Here is a 20,419-nt window from a genome sequence, read left to right on the forward strand (position 1 = left end):
TAAATTGTTAATGGCTGTTAATGAGATACTCTATACTTGGTTACCACTCCTTGACAGTGTATTTGCATTTAAATGAGCCTCTTCTGGAACAACTCCCTAACCCAAAGGACTGATTCCACTGCCAACAGCTTCAGGGACATAGGGCCTCTGGCTCTGGTTTCACATTGTCCCTTGCTGAGACTCATGATACCATTAGGCCATTTGATCTCTAATTCCAGGATATCAGAAAGGAAGAACTGCAGACCTCAAAGTCATGATCAAAAGGTTATTTTTTTTTAAAAAGACTGTGCAATGAGAAGTCATAGCGTAAAAAAAAAAATGATCTTTCACTTCACTCTATTCTCTACTCATGAAGTTATCTGGCATACTGGTGTATGTCAGGTTCTGAAAAGACAGATTCATGCTCTACATGTTGACATGAAACATTTCTCATTTTTTATTCCTTTTCTTTCTAGTTCCCTTTTACCTCTTGTCATGGTATAGTACTTGAACAGTTCGTTTCTGCCATTCTACATCTTTAATTTTTGTCTTTTCTCTAGCACCATCAACACTGATTCTCCACCATGAGTAAAAACACCTGACAAGAGTACTTTGATAGATGAAGGAACTTAAATTATCACGAGAAACTGTCTATACTTCCAGTGAGTCTGGCTTCATAGAATGGAAATTATACCATATACAACAGAATATGTTTTAGGACTGTCCCAAGTTGCCACACTTAATCTCCACAGCCTCAGAAAAATTAAAGGAAAAGATCAAACATCTACTTTCACTTTCGAGGACAAGCCAATGTAATAGCCGTTGTTCTTCTTATTTCAAAAATGAGACAAAATCAGATTGTGAATAAAAGGATCTGAGCTCAGATCTGTTCAACTACAAAACCCCTGAACTTCGGAGTCATCTCAGTCTTCTGGTTCCCTCACCTTTTCTTCCTCCTTCTCCTTAACATTATATGGACTTTTGCCTCTAGCACCTGATACTTAGCAAATCCTGTAAATAAACTATAAATTATTAAGCACAGGATTTAGCATATTCTGTCTTCCAGGTGTTCAAGACTCTAAAGGAAGATGGAAGCCTGCCCAAGTGGCCAAGGGTAACACTTATCAAGCATGAGCTCCCCTCATTGCCTGCACCAGGTAATTTCACATCATCTCATAATATCCTCAAAAAAAAAATGTTCTGTGGATGGGATCCTGACCTTCTTTTTACCATGGTTTTCTTTAACAATCTGGAGCAGTTTATGTAACTCTTCTTAAAATAACACTTTTAAAATTCATACATATAATATATGTAACTTCAAAGGAAACTAATTACCAATTTTTAAATTCAGTTATTAAAATATTTTTAAAACAACATTTGTGATATAGAAATATACAAGCATTTAAATTCACTAACAAGATGTAACAATGGTTTATTAAATTACGATACTCAAAAATAGTGATATTGAGGTAATGGGCCAACAATTCTTATATTGCTATATGTGTACACTGGAATTGAACAGTTGAGCAAATGGATGAAAGATTGTTGGAGCCACATTTCTTACTCTCGTTGTAGGAATTTATGAATTAGCAAGGAGAAGAAACTAAAACGAGCTATGTGTTAACAGATTACACTTGAAGACATTAGTACGAACTCATATTTAGCTCAATATAAGTATGATAGTTACATTTAGCAATATTTATAAATATGTACACATATCTATAGTAAAAATATATTTTTTTTACTACAAATATATATTTCTGCTCAGAGAGCCTAAAAAATGATATCCCCTTAGCAACCACCACACCTTAAGCCCAGATCTTGTTTTCTATTACCATTCTCCAATAAAAAGGAATCAGGACTTCTTGGAGAAATGGCTGATTCTAGGCCTGGGGCAGGAAATATACAAGATGGGCCTGGAGCACCTTGTAATGCCAGAAAGTAAAAAAAGTAATAACACACACATGCACACATCAAAGGAGCACAGGAGCCAACAAAAAGAGCTCCCAATGGATAAAGCTGTAACAATTTGAACAAAATAAAGTAGTATTGGATTATGACCCAAAGTATAAAGTAAATATGCACGAATCTGTACTGATATAAACAAATTGCATAAATTAATATTTAGGGGACAATAGGCAATCTCCTGTGCAGAATTTCAAATACTTTATGTACATACTCTGCCGTCAAGAAGCTGGAGGACAACTCTCCACTCCTTAGGCATAAGCTTCACATAGTGACTTTCTTCCAACAAGCACAGTATGTAAAGGAAGGAGGAGTAACTTTACAGTGGAGAAATCTGAGCTCACCATACTCAGGTGATCAAGGTCAACATCAACAGTCATAAATCGCATTTATAGTATAAATTCCTGATGTGACATTATGAAATTGGCACTCTGTCTTTGTGGTCATCCTCCCAATAAACCATAACCCCAGTCTTACGGTGAGAAAAGCATCAGATTACAACAGTGAGGCATGCTACAAAATACTTGACCACTACTCCTCAAAACTGTCAAGGTCATCGAAAACAAGAAAAATCTGAGAAACTATCATAACTCAGAGGAGTCTAAGAGGACATGACAACTAAATGCAATGTGGTGTCCTGGGTGAGAGCCTGGAAACGAACAGAAGACATTAGGTAAATCCCAAGGAAATTGTACAGACCTTGGCTAATATTCATGTAGCAATAGTGGTTCATTAATTGTAACAAAGGTACCATACTAATGTAAAAAGTTAATAATAGAGGAAACTGGGAGTGGGATATGGAAACTCTGTACTATCTCCTTAATTTTTCCGTATATCTAAACTCATTCTAAGAATAGATATACTGTATTAAATAAAACAAAAAAGGTGATGATGATTTGATTGTACCATCAGAATAGTGATTTTGAGATATCTACAAAAACTGAAATAGGAAATTATCTGGGACTTCTGTTGGTGACAAAGTCACAGGTTCCCCTAATATTATTGTGGTTCATTGCCTGCATTTATATTTAAAGGAAATACTAAATGCTAAACTTCAATTATGGATTAGCAAAACTAAAGATGTAATATTCCCATCCAGATTCTACATACTCTTTGATACAGATTAAGAACCTCGGTGATATTATTGGCCTAATTTTATAAATTTGAGGCTCAGAGATATAAATTAGGTTGCTGCAGCTTCCAAAAAGCATGCATTCTAGGACCAGAATTCTTAATGATTTTTGTTGGAATTCTGTTTGCTACACTACCTCCCAATTTTGGAACTGCTAAACAGAGGGATGGGAGGGAGCTCTTTCTTCATGGATCAAATGTGCTTCCCTGGCCTTATGCAATGCAATGCTTATGCTGCTGTTCAAATCCACAAGGTAAAACTGGCTTGTACCTAGTGATGGGAATTCCAAAAGAAAGTTAAATGAGGAAACTCCATTCACACTGAACTCTAGTGTCAAAGAACATCTCTACTTGGGAATGGCTTAACACTGGGAGAAAAAAGCACTAGCTTTGCTATAAAGAGGGCAATCCTTGGCCCTTTTTTTCCCCTTAAATCCCCAAACCACTGGTGGGTCAGAATAGAGAAAGAAAGGGAGGGAGGTAGTGACGGGAGGGGAGTTGTCGGGAGAAAAAAAATGAGAGAGACAGAGAGAGAGAGGGAGGGAGAAAGAGAGACAGCTTAATAGCTGGTGCCAATTTAAAAAAAGGTTAAGAAGGGGCTTATATGCGTATTTGCTTACATTATTCCTAAGGCCAATTCTGACAAATCCTTCGGAGGCAAAAAGAAGATACAGCCATCTGTTAATGTGGATTCTGCTTCTTGGCTTCCAAATATCATAGCTGTCACCAGAGCAGCCAGCCCAATTGCGGGGGGTGGGGGGGGGGGAGGGTGTTAGAGGCAACAGCTGTACACTAAGTGCACCACTAAACAGCAACAAAATCCTAGGGCCACCCCTCTCTGTTTCCTCGAGTGCTTTCTTTGGTCGGTCCTACTTCTCCACTCCTTTGGGAGTTTCCCATTCTATTACGTAGGCGACAGGGTGAGAGGTCCCAGCTTTCATGGTTGTGAGTGGTCTGGCTGTGTGTGTACATGTGCGCATTTGTGCGTGTGCGTTGGGGGAAAGTGAGGCGTGCTCCAAGGGGTTTAGAAAGATTAATTGCCAATTTAAAACATTTCCAGAGCGTTTGAATGTTTATCTCAAAAGACAATCCCAGTCTCAAATTCAGCGAAATGAACAATACTGATAAGGAAAATGAAGAGGGTGGGAAACCCACACAGTCAAATGGAGCTGTCCATACAGCGGGCGTGACAGGGGAGCTCTCGGAGGAAAGGCGCTATGCAGAGAAAGTCCCTCTGGCTCTTCTCTCTCGGTCCACAATCCGGCAACGCTTCCTCCGTAAAAGCATTAATAGGAAAGAAACCTAAAACCCGGAGGGGTAGCGATCGTCGGAAGCAGTTTCCAGACTCCCTTCCCCGCGGCCGGGAGAGGTCCCTCTCCCCCCGCGACTGGCACGGAATGTGGTGATCCGGCCCGGGGCGGGGGATGACTTCATGCTGCCGGAGCGCGGCGGCGAGAGCAGCTGCTGCAGCCGGCAGGTGGGGTGGGGGCCGGCGGAGCTGACCAGGCACTCGGCCGGCTCCGCGGCACTGCGGCCCGGGGGCAGCGGGCGCTGGGACTTGCGCTGACTCCATCCCGCGAAGGTAAGCCGCCCGGCTATTATTAGCTTCACACCACGTCGCTAGGTTCTTTCCGCGCGGTTAGTAATGGGGTTTGCAATACACGGGGAAGAAGGGGAATATCTCTGCTGCATTCTGCAAAGGGAAAAGGAGCAACAACTGGATTGAAATGTTAATCAGCCAAGTGCCTGAGATTAGAGGAGCGGTGTTACTGGGCAAACAAAGAAGACGGTCAGCCTCTATACTCTTCAAGATAATCGACCGTTGCAATGCCAGGTTTGCTTAGACACTGAAGAAGATTCAAAATGTGAAATAATTGGAGTTGCACTGTTATCTTTCTACTTCAGCCTTCACTTGGTTATTTTCTGGTTTTTGGAGCAGCAGGTCCTTGGAGGTAGCTTGATGAAGTAATCAGAAATCTTTCCTCTCTTGCCTTCCTCTGTCCTCTCCCTCCCTAGTTGTCAGGATGGGTCTGTGCCCATTTCAATGTCAAACACCTACTTCAATACTGAACCTTTAGTAAGAGTCTCAGATTAGAGGAGAAACTTCTCTTATCTCCTGGAGTTCAGCTTGGGTTGAGCAGCACTTGTCTCTGCTTCTCCCTTCATTTATCATCTTCTCTCGTCAATTACTTCATTGATTTCCACCCCCCACTCCCTTTCCCCGGAATGCCGGGTCCATTCACAGGCCAGCTCTTGTCAGCTCCTATCCACAACCTCTATTCCACGACTGATTTTGTCAAGGACCTACAAAGGGCATTGCCCTATACCACTTTAGTATTCTCTCTGTATACTGTTGCTTGCGTCCTTCCCCCAAATACAAGGCATGAAAAATCCTGCTTTTAGCCCAGTACCAACATGGATCCTGGTAACTCCCTTCACTGTAGTCACTGCGGCTACAAGAGGATTTTGAGGACAGCAGAATCTGTTGGGGTGTGAGAAAGAGGACCATACTTATATCTTTGCTCCCTGTGCATAGGCATAGGTGAAAGTACAAATGTGAATGTGTCTATCCAGTTTTTCTTGAAGCGTTTTTAGTCCAGCTGGGTTGTGAGACACCTACCTGGGTAGGGTTTGGGGCAGGTCCTCCCCAAAAAGCAAGCAGTGTGTTTGTCCTAGGATTCCCCAATAACCTCAGAAGAGTTTCCAGAGAGGCTTTCCCCACAGGCAGTTAGAAAGCCAATGGAGCTGGCCAATCTAAACCTCAGGTTATTTGAGCATCCTCAAGTCAGTTTCACCATTTAGGGTTTCTGACCACTTGTTCTAGGATTTCCCCACAAACCTCTTGATGCTGAGCTCAAGTGCTGCCACGTAGGGATGTACTTTTGAATAATACGCTTTGAAATGGTTAAGATGGCTGTGATGGGGATTGCAAATGTGCCACTTCACCAACAGAGAGTAGTTGCAATAAGCCAGACTGGGGCATCTGTGTGCCAATATACTATTTAACAGGTGATCTGTTATCTTTAAATTTAGATAGTCTGACTCGATAGCCATGTAATTTTATTTTAGTAAATTAAAATAGGAGATCAATGAAAAAGGCAAGGTTTATAGCTAAAAATTGACCTCTGTCTACCTTCCTTTTTATATATTGCTTTTAGACAAAGATACTGGTTCTGAAAAATCATGTTCATTCTATTGTATACCATTATTGCTTTTCTGAATACAATTTCTTTTTATAAAATACACCAAAGAAGGATTTGATTTGGCTTCTTTGTCTCTACCTTTAGTATATGAGGCAGAGGGAGTGGAGGAGGTAGGCAAATCCAAGTGGCCCACTCCGGGAACTCTTCCCCTGGATCACGAAAACCTCAGCATCAATTTTTTCTTTTTTCTTTTGGCTTGTTTTAGTATTATTATTATTATCATCATTATTATTATGTGTTGAATGTGGTTTGGATTTGAAATATTAAAACTTCAAGATTCTGCAATTTTGAAACAGGCACACCAAATAGAAGAGGGAACAAAGAGCAAGAACAGCAAAACCCTTTATTCTACTATCTTTCTTTATTAACCTTCAAATATTTAACTATATAAATAATGATTCTGAATAGTAAGTGATAATAAATATTAATATAATAATTCATTTTAAGAAATTACAAAGTATAGATTAGTACAATTGATCTTAAGTACAATAAAAATTTCTATAATTTCGAGGTTTCTTTATGTTGACTACTTAGTGCATGAGAATATCCTAATAACAGTTAGAAATTGAAAGTGGCTATTAGCTGAGTTTCTGAAGAAACTGAATTCTCTGGCAAGAAATGGGTCAGAATACCAAGACTGGTATTGCCTAAGCTGGCATCATACCTGCCAGTGGCTTCATAGGTGAGATGAATTCACTAAGTTATGGACCTGCTTTTGAGAAGCCTTTCTGCGAAGAGAGAAAATAAGTTAGAAAATTTAAATTTTCATTTCAATGCAACTGAGGAAGATAAATAAATTTAAGGGATTTCCGAATTTAGTCTTTGTTATGTTGAAATAATTTTTTCTTTCTGAGAAAAATGACCAAATTCAGAGTCCAATGAAGAAATATATGTATGTCTTCATGACTGAAACTGATTTATGACTTTATTTCCTTTCCTTTAAACGTTTCCCAGGGAAAGGAAAAATTAATTGCCTGTTCAAGAGATGGAGGAGGAATGAAAAACAGGAGGATGTGCACTATTAGATGCCAAATGAACTGCAGGCATTTTTGTAGATTTGACAAAATAGCATGAAGTCAATCTACTGCTTTCTAACCATGTAAAAAAAATATTTAGTTTAGTGGGTGGGCAGTGTTATCAGTAACTCTACAAATTTAGGAGTCAAAGTTGACTTCTCATAACAAAAGGCATTTTCTGGTGCTACCTTATTTTCATTAGTTACAATTGAAATGGACTTATTTTGAGATTTTGAAACATGGAAAAGAAAAAAAAATAGGAATAATAAAGCTCAACAACTGTATTCCTGTTCAACCAGTGTCTCCAGTGAAAACACTATAAAAAGTGCTATTTTGAAAGTTACCAATGGCCTCCTGACGGTCAGATTTATGTAATATTTCACCCCCTTCATTATGTCTTTATTTTTAAGTTCTCATCCATGTTCTTTTTAAGTTAAATACTTTTATTATTTTTTTTATGTTTATTTATTTTGCAGAGAGAGGGAGAGAGATTGAGAGTGCATGAGGGTCTGGGGAGGGTCAGAGAGAGAGGGAGATAGAGGATATAGAGTGGGCTCAATGTTGACAGCAGAGAGCTGGATACAGGGCTCAAATCTATGAACCGTGAGATTGTGACCTGAGCTGAAGTCAGATGCTTAACTGACTGAGCTCACCCAGATGCCCCAATACTTGTGTCTAAAAGTATTATTAATAAGTAATATGCATCAGGCAGTGAGATATCTCCTTATCGTTTCTCAGTAATCCCCTTAAGTGACCCTACGATCAGCCTGAACCAAGTGCTCTTTATTTCCAGTTTGTGCCCCCATGATGTCATGCCTATATGTCTTCATTCATTCCTTTCACTCCTCCTGTACATGTCAAAACCTTACTCACATCAGACACTGCCTCTTCCATGAGGCTTTCCCCATACCCACTTGTCTTTGCATCAGATAAATTTTCTCCCTTGTCTAAATTCCTATTGTACTTTCTATTGTGGTCTGTTCTTTAGTGTGAACATAACTTGTTCTTCTAAAATAGCCTTGGGGAACATGGTTTGTGACGGCCAACTTTTTATTACCTGCAACTCATAGTACAGTGTCTAGCTACATACAGATCTTCACTTTATGAGGGGCTTACATCCCAATAGACCCATCGTAAGTGGAAAATACCGTAAATCAAATGCACTTAATACCTAACCTACTGAACATCATATCTTAGCCTAGCCTACCTTAAATGAGCTCAGAACACTTAAATTGGCCTGCAATTGGGCACAATCATCTAACACAAAGCCTATTTTACAATAAAAGTATTGAATATCTCACATAATTTATTGAATACTCTACTGAAAGTTAAAAACAATTGTTGTGTGGGTACAGAATGGTTGTAAGTATATCCGTTGTTTACCCTCATGATCGCGTGGCTAACGGAGCTGTGGCTTGCTGCCACTGCCCAGCATCACAAAAGAGTATGGTAGTGCTTGCTCACCTGGGAAACAATCCAAATTCAAAAACCGAATTGTAGTTTCTATTGAACATGTATCTCTTTTGTACCATCATGAAGTTGAAAAATCATAAATTGAACCTTTTCAGGTTACTTGCTTTCAACATGCTTGCATTTTTTGAAAAAGAATAAGCAGAAGAAGGTACCTTACATATATAAGTACTTGTCCAGTTACAAGGCACTCTGCAGGTACTTTCACTTGTGGTATCAAATTTCAACCTTCTACTATCTGTTGGTTTTACACTGAAGAAACTGAGATTCAAAGATGTCATGTCACCTAAATGTTTAGCAAAACATTCTTTCCAAGTTACCATGTTGCCCTTTGAAGTATTAAGAGCCAAGGAAAGCATGATAAAAATGTAGTAGTTTAAAATTGTTTTGTAATTAATCTTTCCAGTGTTTCTTAAACTTTTGGGTTTTAACATCCCCTTTGATAATTCAACAAAGGCGGTGCCTCCAGTCCCCAAGTACATACACACACATGCACACACACACACACACACACACACACACACACACACAATTGTAGATGTTTAAGGACCCACTAAAGTATACTTTAGCAAATGGTTTAAGAACATCTACTCCGGACTCACTTTGACAATATATGTGTCCTTTATTAGCCCAGACATTTTTGGTACTTGAAGTGAGGTTCTCCTTCTATTGTTCTCCTTGCTTTAAAACCTAAAATGAGAGCTCTTCACTATCACTGGCACAAAGGCAGCTAAAGATGATACGGAAGCAAGTGCCAGTGAGAGGAGTATTCAAAGAACCCTGATTCATGGAAAAGGAATCCCAGAAGGAGTTCTGAATGTAACACATTCCAAATGATTTATTTAGGGTTTTCCAATCAAAACCTTTTTTTTTTTTTTTTTTTTTTTTTTTACAAAAAAAGAAACAGTTCTAGACTTAGAGTACTGTAGTGCCAAATATGTAGAAGAACATTGCCAGAAATTGAGTGGTGTAGTCTACTTTGAAACATATTCAGTGTTCTTAAGATGGATGTATGTCTGCCTCAAAGTTACTATTTCTTTCTGGTAATTCTGTCTGCAGTAATGTATTTGCTTTTGCCAAGTTAGGGGAAGAAAGACAAATTCATCCCTCCTAGGTTCTAAAACAATTGCCAGCATAAAAATACATTAAAAATTCTTAACTGATACTTGGAGAGACCGGTACAAGCTAGCATGGTTCTTGCTGATGCTATTCAAAGGAAAGTGTGACAACATTAATCTAGAAAAAACATAGATGGAGAGAAAGAAAACTCAAGAGGCCAACTTAAGCTGCTGTTTTCTTTACACTTCCCAAAATATGATAACTGTATAAGCTCCTAAAATAAGGGCAATTTTATGAAAACTTTATAATATGCTTAATACAAAGTAAATGTATACTTTAAAATATAGTGGATTTGTATTATTTTTATTGTGGTAAAATAGGAATAACAAAATTTACTGTTTTAACCATTTTTAAGTGTACAATTCACTGGCATTAAGTACACTGACAATGTTGAGCAGCATCACCACTAACCATTTTCAGAACTTTCTCACTATCTTAAACAGAAAGTTTGTACCCATTAAAAAGTTACCCCTCATTTTCCCCTTCTCTCAGCCTCTGGTAAACTCTATTCTATACATGTATGGATTTGCCTGTTTTTAGCCACATCATACAAGTGGAATCATACAATATGTGTCATTCTATGTCTGGTTTCTTTTCACTTAGCATAATGTTTTCAAAGTTTATCCACGTTGCAGCATGTGTCAAAATTTCATTATTTTTAAAGCTAAATAATATTTTATTATATAATGATAATTATATTAATTAGTTATATTTATATTTATAATTATTATATTTCTATTATATTAATGATATCTAGCATAGACACTACCATATCACCTTTAGTAGATGCCTAGTAAGATGTGCTAACAATGTGCCATAATTTTATTCAATGAAAACCCACTGATAAATATTTATAAAGTTCCAAATTGTTTTGTGATTTTACGGTATGTGGTAATGGGCACAAAGGTATATGTCTTTATATGTTGTTGCTTTTACTTTTGTCTGTGTGGTTTTTTTTTTGTTATTGTTGTTATTGTTCTTGATGGTGCCAAGACCCAGGATTGGCACTTCTCCTTTTGATGGGAAAATTCCTGGAGTGGTATTGTTGGGTCAGAGGTAACACATGCACTTTTATAATTTGAAAAAGTATATTGACTATAAAAAGTCATAAACTTCTTAAAAAAATAGTATTTCTATATTTTCTGTAGCCATTTCTAACTATCTTAAAAATGAATACAACTAATATAAAGGAATCCATTTATCATGATTTGAGCAAGGAAATATTTTCACTTTTTTCATTTCTAATTCATGGAAGAAAAAATACTATACATGAGTACTGACAGATTTCAAGTTTTTCAGACACACATTTTTATCATTTCAAAGATATTACAGAGTACATCACAGATGTCAGTCAAGTCTCATAACAACACTGTAGAAAAACTAGTAATATCTATAGCTAGCTTTTTTTTTTTTTTAAGCTCCAGCAGTGGGTCATTTGAATCTAGCCCAATCTACAATTTGGTCTATTTTTTAGTTCAAATTTATGTACTGCATTATAGTAAATCTTTTATTTTGTTGGGTTTTTTTCTTTAGTTTCTCTTTAGTATATTCTTTAAAAATTATTTTTTCATGTTTATTTATTTTTGAGAGAGAGAGTCAGAGCACAAGCAGGGGAGGGGCAGAGAGGGGGAGACATAGAATCTAAGCAGGCTTCAGGCTGTGAGCTGTCAGCACAGAGCCCAATGTAGGGCTCAAACTCACGAATGAACTGTGAGATCATGACCTGAGCTGAAGTCGGATGCTTAACCGACGGAGCCACCCAGTCACCCCTTTTAGTGTATTCTTTTTAATTTGTTCTGGTGAGAGTGTCGTATTTAAGCTAAACTACAGAATATTGGAATGTATGAAGTAAAACAGAATTGGCAAGACTTTTAACCACCTTCTCAGAAGATTGTCTTGATTTGCACTGTCTGAGAGGGGAGAAACAAAGAGCTTGGTAGGGATTGCATCATGTTTTACCCTAATTAGACATTAACATCCTAAAATGTCAAGGATGAAGCAACATGTTTATAACATATTTTTTAAAAGCTACTTAAAACTGAAGTGTTAGAAGAACATAGATAGACATACCCTAGACATTTCACAATAGTGTTTTAAGGTATGCTTTTTCTTTGGTTGATTGGGATGAAAAACCTATTAATAAACATTTCTCTATTATTTACTTTTATTGCTGCCTGATCAAACCTTTTTTAAAAAGCAGGCATAAAACAAATAAGCATTCTGACGTTTGCTTAAATAAGCAACAAGAACCTCACATCTTGATCAATGCACTGCCATGTTTATGAGACTCAGGGTACAAGCATTGGCTTTGTTGGGTCATCGCAATCATAGCAGCAGTACAACCCACTTTGTTGCTTCTCTTCTATACTGCAGAGTTTGGCTGCATAAACAGAGAAGTCAGTAATATCTTTCATGCCATTTCTTACGCTCCTCTCCATGATTTTCACACTCAGGTTCTCTGATAATTGAAATGTAGTGAAAAACAACAAGGGTGTTAATTCCTTCTATCCATTCACAAAACAATCCTGCTAGAACTTGCAAAAATAATATTGAATCCAAATTGGTGGGTACCCCAATGGAATAATGAGAATAATCTGTCAGACTCACCAATTCCCAATACAGATTTAAAGATCATCAAGTTTTAAATATTGCAAAGATTTAAAACGATTTTAAGGATTTTAAAATTCGGGGCTTATTTATAAGGTAAGCTCACTAGAGAACAGTGCACTTTTAGAAGGATTCATTCTGAAAAGACTGCATTTTTTTAACCACTACCTTCCAAAATAAATTGTGACAAATCATTGTTCATCCAAATTAATATCTCATCTCAAGGAAGTGAGTTCATGGGGAAACTGCCTTCAAGTAATCTGTGATTTCCTGCAGTGGATCAAGCTGAAACGCAACAAGGCTGACATTCTTAACTACAGTAACACACCTGTATTTACTAGGATTACCTAATGATTAGTACACAAGAGTCTTAAAATAACCTGAGAATCTCCATTGATAAAAGTTAGTCAACACATGACTGGTGATCCTGTAGAAGACAAATCTAAATTTCATTTCTTAAATCATCTGCATATTAGGGAACAACCTAGGATTGCAAACCAAAGCATGAGACAGTAGTGTTTAGTATATTTTATAGGTGTTAAGGTTTCTAGGGAGCTTACTAGTATCATACACTGTGGTAAGTACTCAATAAATGTACAGTTATTTTCAAACTGTAAAATATCAGAATCATAAAAATTTCTGCAACTCAAATGATTACTTTCATGTTTGACATTAAAAGCATTTATAAAATATTTGTTGAACAACAAAATAAATCAGTACCATTTAGTTTTGAAAGCTGCTCCCCACCACAAAATAATTGGCATTCTATATATGTTCATTGCGATTATTTTTGTAGGTGTAGTGGCAATGAATTATGAATGGGATTACCCTCCTCTCTTGCCAAACCATAGTCCCTTCCCTCTGAGGTTTTTGTAGGGTGCAAATTACAAGTAATGCATATTAAAGATTGATATATATCTAGTAAGCACTTTAAGACACTCAGCCAAACACAGTCCTTTTACCCGGGACAGGAAGACATGACATTACCCTTCTTTCTTTAACTTCAATGGATTTGGACTTTAAACAATTAAAAATGCAAGATTTTAATAATAAAATAATAAAATATTAATCAATGGTTCTCTTATGTCCATGCCTTTTTCAATTTCATTTATTGTAAGGAACACAGTGATAGAGAAAGCAAAATTTTGGTTGATTGAAAGTATGCAGGTTTGGGGCGCCTGGGTGGCGCAGTCGGTTAAGCGTCCGACTTCAGCCAGGTCACGATCTCGCGGTCTGTGAGTTCGAGCCCCGCGTCGGGCTCTGGGCTGACAGCTCAGAGCCTGGAGCCTGTTTCAGATTCTGTGTCTCCCTCTCTCTCTGCCCCTCCCCCGTTCATGCTCTGTCTCTGTCCCAAAAATTAAAAAAAAAAAAAAAAAAAAATTAAAAAAAAAAATTAAAAAAAAAAAAAAAAAAAAGAAAGTATGCAGGTTTGAGATAATCATCCTGTAACATCTTCACTGGGGCTTTGTAAAGTCAGTATTTGACCAGAAAAATTAAATTTGACAATAAAATGACCTGACACTAAACAGTCCATTGACTAAGCAGACGAAGGGTTGGCCTTTTGGTTATCATTTTTTAAAAAATCACTAACTTGTTCAGGCAAAAACCTTAAATGTTTGAATTTCCCCTTAATAGATAAAAAGGAAGATGAAGTAACAGGGTAACATGAAATAATATAACAGGGTTATGAAAGCAGAGCAATTGGGTTGATCTCAAAATGTTTGACTATAAAATTAATGTTTTTTGTTCAATTTGATAATTTTACTCAGAGCTCTCAGGCAGCTTTTGATCACTTTCAGAACCAATCAAAAAAGCTCTACGCATCATCTTCAAAGTATGCTGATCACTAGACCTTCCCCTTCCCTTGTTTGTGTGTTTATTTTGGGAGTTTTAGCTACCACTTATGTTGAAATCATGTATTTTAAGAAGTGAATTTGAGCTTTGAATTGTAACGAGTTTGAATCCCACCTTTACGATCTACTAGCTATATGACTTAGTATAAGTTACTTAACCTCCGTGACTGGTTTCTTGGTGTTTAAAACAGGAAAAGCACAGGGTTGTTGTGAAGATTAAAGAAGATATCATAAAAGAGAATTTAGTGCAGTTTTTGAAACACTGTAAGGGTTAATAAATGTTTTTAATGTCTGTCATTTTTATTCTCACGGGCAACTTACAACCAGACCTCATTACCACAACTTCTCCCAAATGTTTATGAACTCTTTTCCTACCTCTCCCATGTTAGTTAAACTAAGCCTTGAAATGACCTTGAACCTCAAGGGAAGATGTCTCTGTGCAGGTAATGCCACCGGTGGGAGAGGTTGAAGCCAACACAAAGCAAAGTTGTCAGGCTCTGATCTGGCAATAGCTGCGGGAATTAGACTTAACTTCTATTTTTAACCCTGCAAGTAGTTGATTGGATGACCTGGGAAAAGTCAGTTGGCTATTAATTCTGCATCTTATTTTCTTTTGAAATTTTACCATACGTCTAATCACTCTTGTCACTAACTCATTATCAGAAAGGATATTAAGACTGAAGAAAGGTGTTGATGTCAGAAGCAAGTGTCAGATAAAATGGGGAAGCTCCCCTACTTAAAAGCAACAGTTGACTTTTATTTATTTATTTATTTTTGTTTGTAATACAATATGGAAGTTCTTTGGAGAGAACAACTTTAATTTATAGAGAGTTGTTAACATTCACTTACACTTGCAAATGTCTTTGAAGAACCTGCTAATTATCTGCCTTATAACCAAATGTATATATATTTTTATGTGCAACTATTGAAGAAATTTCTTATTGTTAATATCATTAAGTTGTCCAAAAAGGATTTGTAACTCCATTGTACATCATATACCAAGGACTCTTTTTGGTATATGATGTCTTTCTATTTTATTGAAGCTCAATGAATTTAGCAGGAACATATAAGCATTTTAATATTCCAGGTCTTGTTCATTACTGGGTGCTACTGATTAGATGTGATCAATAGCAACATCTTTAAACTGTGAAATTAAAAAAAAAGCCTCAATTAGTGTGAAAACTTTAGTAGAAACACTGCCTATAAAAGCTGCATTGTTAATACACACACATGCTTTAGTATGATAAATTTTGGGGCTTAAACACATAAATTTACTTTTTTTTTCCTTATATGGCTTTTTATTATTAATATGAGTCATTTTGGTTTAAAGAAACCAGTACAAAAACTGTTTGGAGCTTGTGTTTAATATGTAAGCCACACTTCTTCACAGGTGAGAACTGACTGGTGATCACTAGTCAGATTAGCAATAATTTATTTTGTTTGGTTGAGTCAACCTATGTGTACCTGGGAGCAGAATAACTTTATTCTTTGTATGAGTAAGCCTGTCCTACATTTCCAAACTCATACTGTTAATTCATGTTTGGATCCTGAATTCATTAGCTATTCACCAAAGGCTTCAAGCATATAGATTGTTGGCATAGTCTGGTTCTAAGATGAGATGTTATAAATAGTGAAAATACCTGCTTTAAACATATAGTACATACATGTATACACATATAAGTAAATTTATATATTTTATGTGTATTATATATTAATTATATTTAATCAGTAATGTGTGAATATATATATACATACATATATACATGTATATGTGTATACTTTCATGAACATTTTCCTTCTATTTCAAATATTTGATTACTTTATAGTTGGATTTCATTTAAAATAAACAGACAAGTTCTTGGAAATGTGTTTGAACATTCTTTGTTTCCAGAGTCAAGTTTTGGGGAAAAACCTTATCTTTTCACTGGATATTTATTTTTCAAAAGTTAAAAGAATGTTTCAAAAATTTCAAAGTGATTCTTTAATATACGAATATGTATTTATGTACCTCAGATTGATATATACATGTGCATGTGTGTATGTCTTTATTTCTTTAAATGTTTTAAACTTAATCTTACTGAGTTATTACTACTATCCAATTATGTGAGAATAATAGTATAGTTGCCTGTCAGCTAGGAACATACTCCTGTTCCATTTGATTATTTTTTTATGTCTTATGTTCTCTGATTGTCCATCATCTTTTCTGCTTTAAAAATATGTTTTAGAATGCATAAAATACATTCTTCTATATTGGTATTTCATGTTATAATTTTCTGGTGTCCCACAAATCCTTATTTAGAGTGTTCTCATTTTATCAGTATTTCAGAAGAGAAACACTGTCCTATTGAAAATCATCAGGTCTATCTGTTCACTAGGTATTCTTTGCTTTTTCTGTTAGAAGATAAGTAGGGAAAGAGAGGAAGGAGATTCTGCACTATGGAACATTTTAGTTCTTTTTCTACACTTACACCTAATAAAATGCAAACAATAAACATGAGAGGGGCAGTTACATATCCCCAAATTAGGACATAGACCCAATATACTGTAACTTTTTTTCAAGTAAAAGAACCAAACTTGGTCTGGCATTTTTTCATTCTTCCTCATCATCCTAACACAGGTAGTATAATATTAACTAGATTTCTAAAATAGCCATTGTTGATTAATGATGTCTATTTTTGGTTTTGCTAAGTTTTAACTGTTTTATAACACTTTTATACAGAGGCTTATATTAACAAACACCATTGGATTACTGGGTTTCCTCCTGCTTTATATCTGATAGCTCTATAACTTAAAACACTTAAAAGGCCAAATCTCTCAATTAGAAAGTATAAGCACAATAAAAGCAATGTTTCAAAAATTAATTCTGGAATACATTTCTCTTAATGTTAAAGACATAATCTTGTAGATGTATGTTTGGATGTTTTATAAATAAAAGTAATATGACTAATCATGCATTAACTTTACTATCAGAAATTCCCTTGAAATCCTTTTTAGGACACAAATATTTATGATACTTTCTTTACTGCTTTAATTTTATTAACTTATTGAAGTGTTATATGTGAAGTATTTCATATAAACTGCATCAATTATAATACTAGTTTAGGAATTTTAATTCAGTATGTAAATATGCTAACTTCCGTCAACATTTTTGTAACTTTAGGGTCAAAATTAATTTGAAGGTTATTGGTGTTATTATTCTGGTTTCTAATAACTGCTGTCTCAAATAAATGCATTACCAAGACAAAAATATCCCTGGCTTAATGTTTCTGGCCTATTAATCACATCCTGGGATGTCTCATGGATATCAGTAAAATGATATATTTTAGAGCATAGCCTCTGAAATGACTTCGCAGTTGGCAGGTAACCTTTGACAATAAAATATAACTAATATTCCATTCTGTAAATTCATTATACCACACAAATGTGATCTTAATATATGACAGGTGACTATTAATGTTTAATCATTCCCCATATGCCTATTACCAATTATTAACAGCATATTGAGTAAGCAACAGTCAGTTGAGCCTCCCATTCTTGATTTCAGCTCAGCTCATGATCCCAGGGTCATGGGATTGAGTCATGCATTGGGCTTTATGCTGAGCGTGGAGCCTGCTTGGGATTCTCTCTCTCTCTCTCTCTCTCTCTCTCTCTCTCTCTCTCTCAAAAAAAAAAAAAAAGAGTAAGCATGAAAATGGAAATAGGCTTAGATCTGCTCCTACTTCCAAATTTGTAGATCTCACAGGAGCCTGAACCAGGAAAATCTACATGGATTACTTTCAACTCAAAGAGGTAGTCATGTTAAAAAAAAACTTCTGGTTTAATTAGACAAAAAATCTATCTTGTCTGTTTTTTTCACCATATTCCAGTTTGTACATTTGTGATTACCAACTTCTTTTGCAGAGAACCATGCCTCCTACCTAACGATTTCATTGCTTAATAAACAAACATTGATGATGCTGATGGATTACCTGAATTAAATAATATACTAATCTAGTTTGCATTGACAGAATGCTGACATTCATGAGAGTATATCATTCACACACACACACACACACACACACTTACTAGGTGAAAGTTAAGTAGTAGTTTTTGCTGTAAACTAGAACATAATTTGCAACCTAAATGGAGCACTTGCCGCATAATCATTTTAAAAGGTAAGAACTAAAATTCACAGAAAATTCTCTTCCATAACTACCTTGGACAGTTTTGATGCATTTCTACTAACTTTCTGTTAGGTATAAAATTATTTTAAACAAGTCATTTATAAGATCTGCCTAGTATTTTTGTACTTCTGAAATATCACCACTATAATCTGCTTTTTAAAATAGTCTGACACCTACCAAGTACTCTTTCACCTCCTACAAGAAAGCAAGAAAAAGAAAGCATTTATGTTTTTAATTTTAGTGAAGGGTTCTTGATTTAAGAATTAGTCATTTTCTGTCATTTGAATTTCACCTCTTCTGTAAGTACTCAAGGTTCATTCTGTAGGACTTTTCCATAGTTTTCACATATATCACCATTAATTTCATCTTTAACTTGAGATTAAAAAATAAAGTTTACTTTCTACTATTTCTTAGTTCCCTTCATTTCCAATATCCAGTGCCTTCTCAAAAACAACATTATGGTTTTGAACTGTTTATCAGTAATAGATAATGCCAGGAAATGGTGACTCTGGTTTTCAGTTAAGAAATTAATAAAATGAGAAACTAAAGGAATAATTACTACAGAAACGTTTCCCCTCCATTTAGCTAATCAGCTATCCATACTAATGAAGATTAGATTTTGAGACTACGGATCCAAATACTAAATGTTTTACATAATTAGAGAAGTGAAAAATAAAACTATTTTGCTTACTCTGTGCTAAATGCTGTTCTTCCCCCCCACCCCCAAATGCTGTTCTGAAACCAAATAGATTCCCCCTCACAACAATCCTAAGAAGTAGGCACTATTATTACCTATTTTACAGATAGGCAAACAGACACCCAAAATGATTGAGTACAATAATAATACAGGTACAGATACAGTCTTTAAAACCAGTTTAAAGTATTTAAAACCTGTTACTGTGAGAGTCAACATTCCAAACAGCTGTAATGAATATAAGGGTTTTGATCCCCACTTTTTGTTATTTACCCATTTATTTGCTTATGGAAAGGAAGGGAGGGAGGGAGGGAGGGAATAAGGTAAAGGAGGAAGAGCGGGAGGCAGGAGAGATGTCAAAATTCTGCCAGCTTGTTGATACTGTGTGCTATATAATGAACTTCAGTTTAGGGTCTTGTAGCATTTTCAATACAATAAGTAATTTTAAATTTCCTCAAGTGAAATCTCTGGTAATATTATCAGATGGAGACAGCCAGGGAATGTCTATTTACTTATAATCATAATTGAAATGTTATAGCAGTCTCATATTTGGAACAAAAACAGTTGTGGTAATTTTCACAGCAATAAATCTATCTTTTCTTAAAATTATAATCAGGTTTTTTTTTTCACCCTCAACACTCAGCTAATTTAATTTTAGTACCTGCCCTTTAAAAAAAAAAGCCCAAGAGTTTTAGTAAGATTTTAAGTTAGGTTTAAATCATAAGAAAATTAAAGTTTAGAATTTGTAACAGAAAGGAAGCATCCCCGTCCCATTCCATGCCCACCTTTGTCCATTTCCACCAGAAATTTTCTACCAAGAAAGGAGAAATTATTCCAATTGGTCAGATTTAATGGAACATTCATTGAACCACATTTTACTGTTACTGCATAAAGGTACATAGTAATAGTTCTCACATTCTTTCTTGCCTATAATTTGATCCTATGAGAGCACATAAGTGGAGTGAGGATCCTTGAAAGCTAGACCCCAGTCTCCTCTCTCTTGCATGCCTTGCACCAGGGAGTGGTTAATCCAGCAGACAATGGACGCTTCTGTCTTTTACTGGTTGTTTCCATGCAGATAAGTCAAGCTCTGTTTGAGCCCGCAAAATCTTACATGCTCTCTTACCAATTTCTTCCTTCAGTATATATTAGAAAATAGTATCACACCTCAAATAAGCCTTTACCATAGCTCTGAACTCAGGGCCATCAGGAAGTAATC

General features: G+C 35.9%; 1 protein-coding gene across 2 annotated transcripts in view; it reads left to right on the forward strand.

The window, feature by feature from the left end:
* Positions 1–4,531: 4,531 nt before the first annotated feature.
* PKIA (cAMP-dependent protein kinase inhibitor alpha) overlaps positions 4,532–20,419 on the forward strand; it is a 95,572-nt gene continuing 79,684 nt past the window's right edge. The window contains exon 1 of one of the 2 annotated variants that reach the window (XM_047843001.1): positions 4,532–4,657. The gene's annotated coding sequence lies outside the window, so the exon portion shown is untranslated. The remainder of the gene's footprint in view (positions 4,658–20,419) is intronic. The other variant, XM_047843003.1, reaches the window with a different exon arrangement.

This window comes from Prionailurus viverrinus, chromosome F2 (genome assembly GCF_022837055.1).
Source record: "Prionailurus viverrinus isolate Anna chromosome F2, UM_Priviv_1.0, whole genome shotgun sequence".
In the NCBI taxonomy this organism is placed as follows: domain Eukaryota; kingdom Metazoa; phylum Chordata; class Mammalia; order Carnivora; family Felidae; genus Prionailurus; species Prionailurus viverrinus.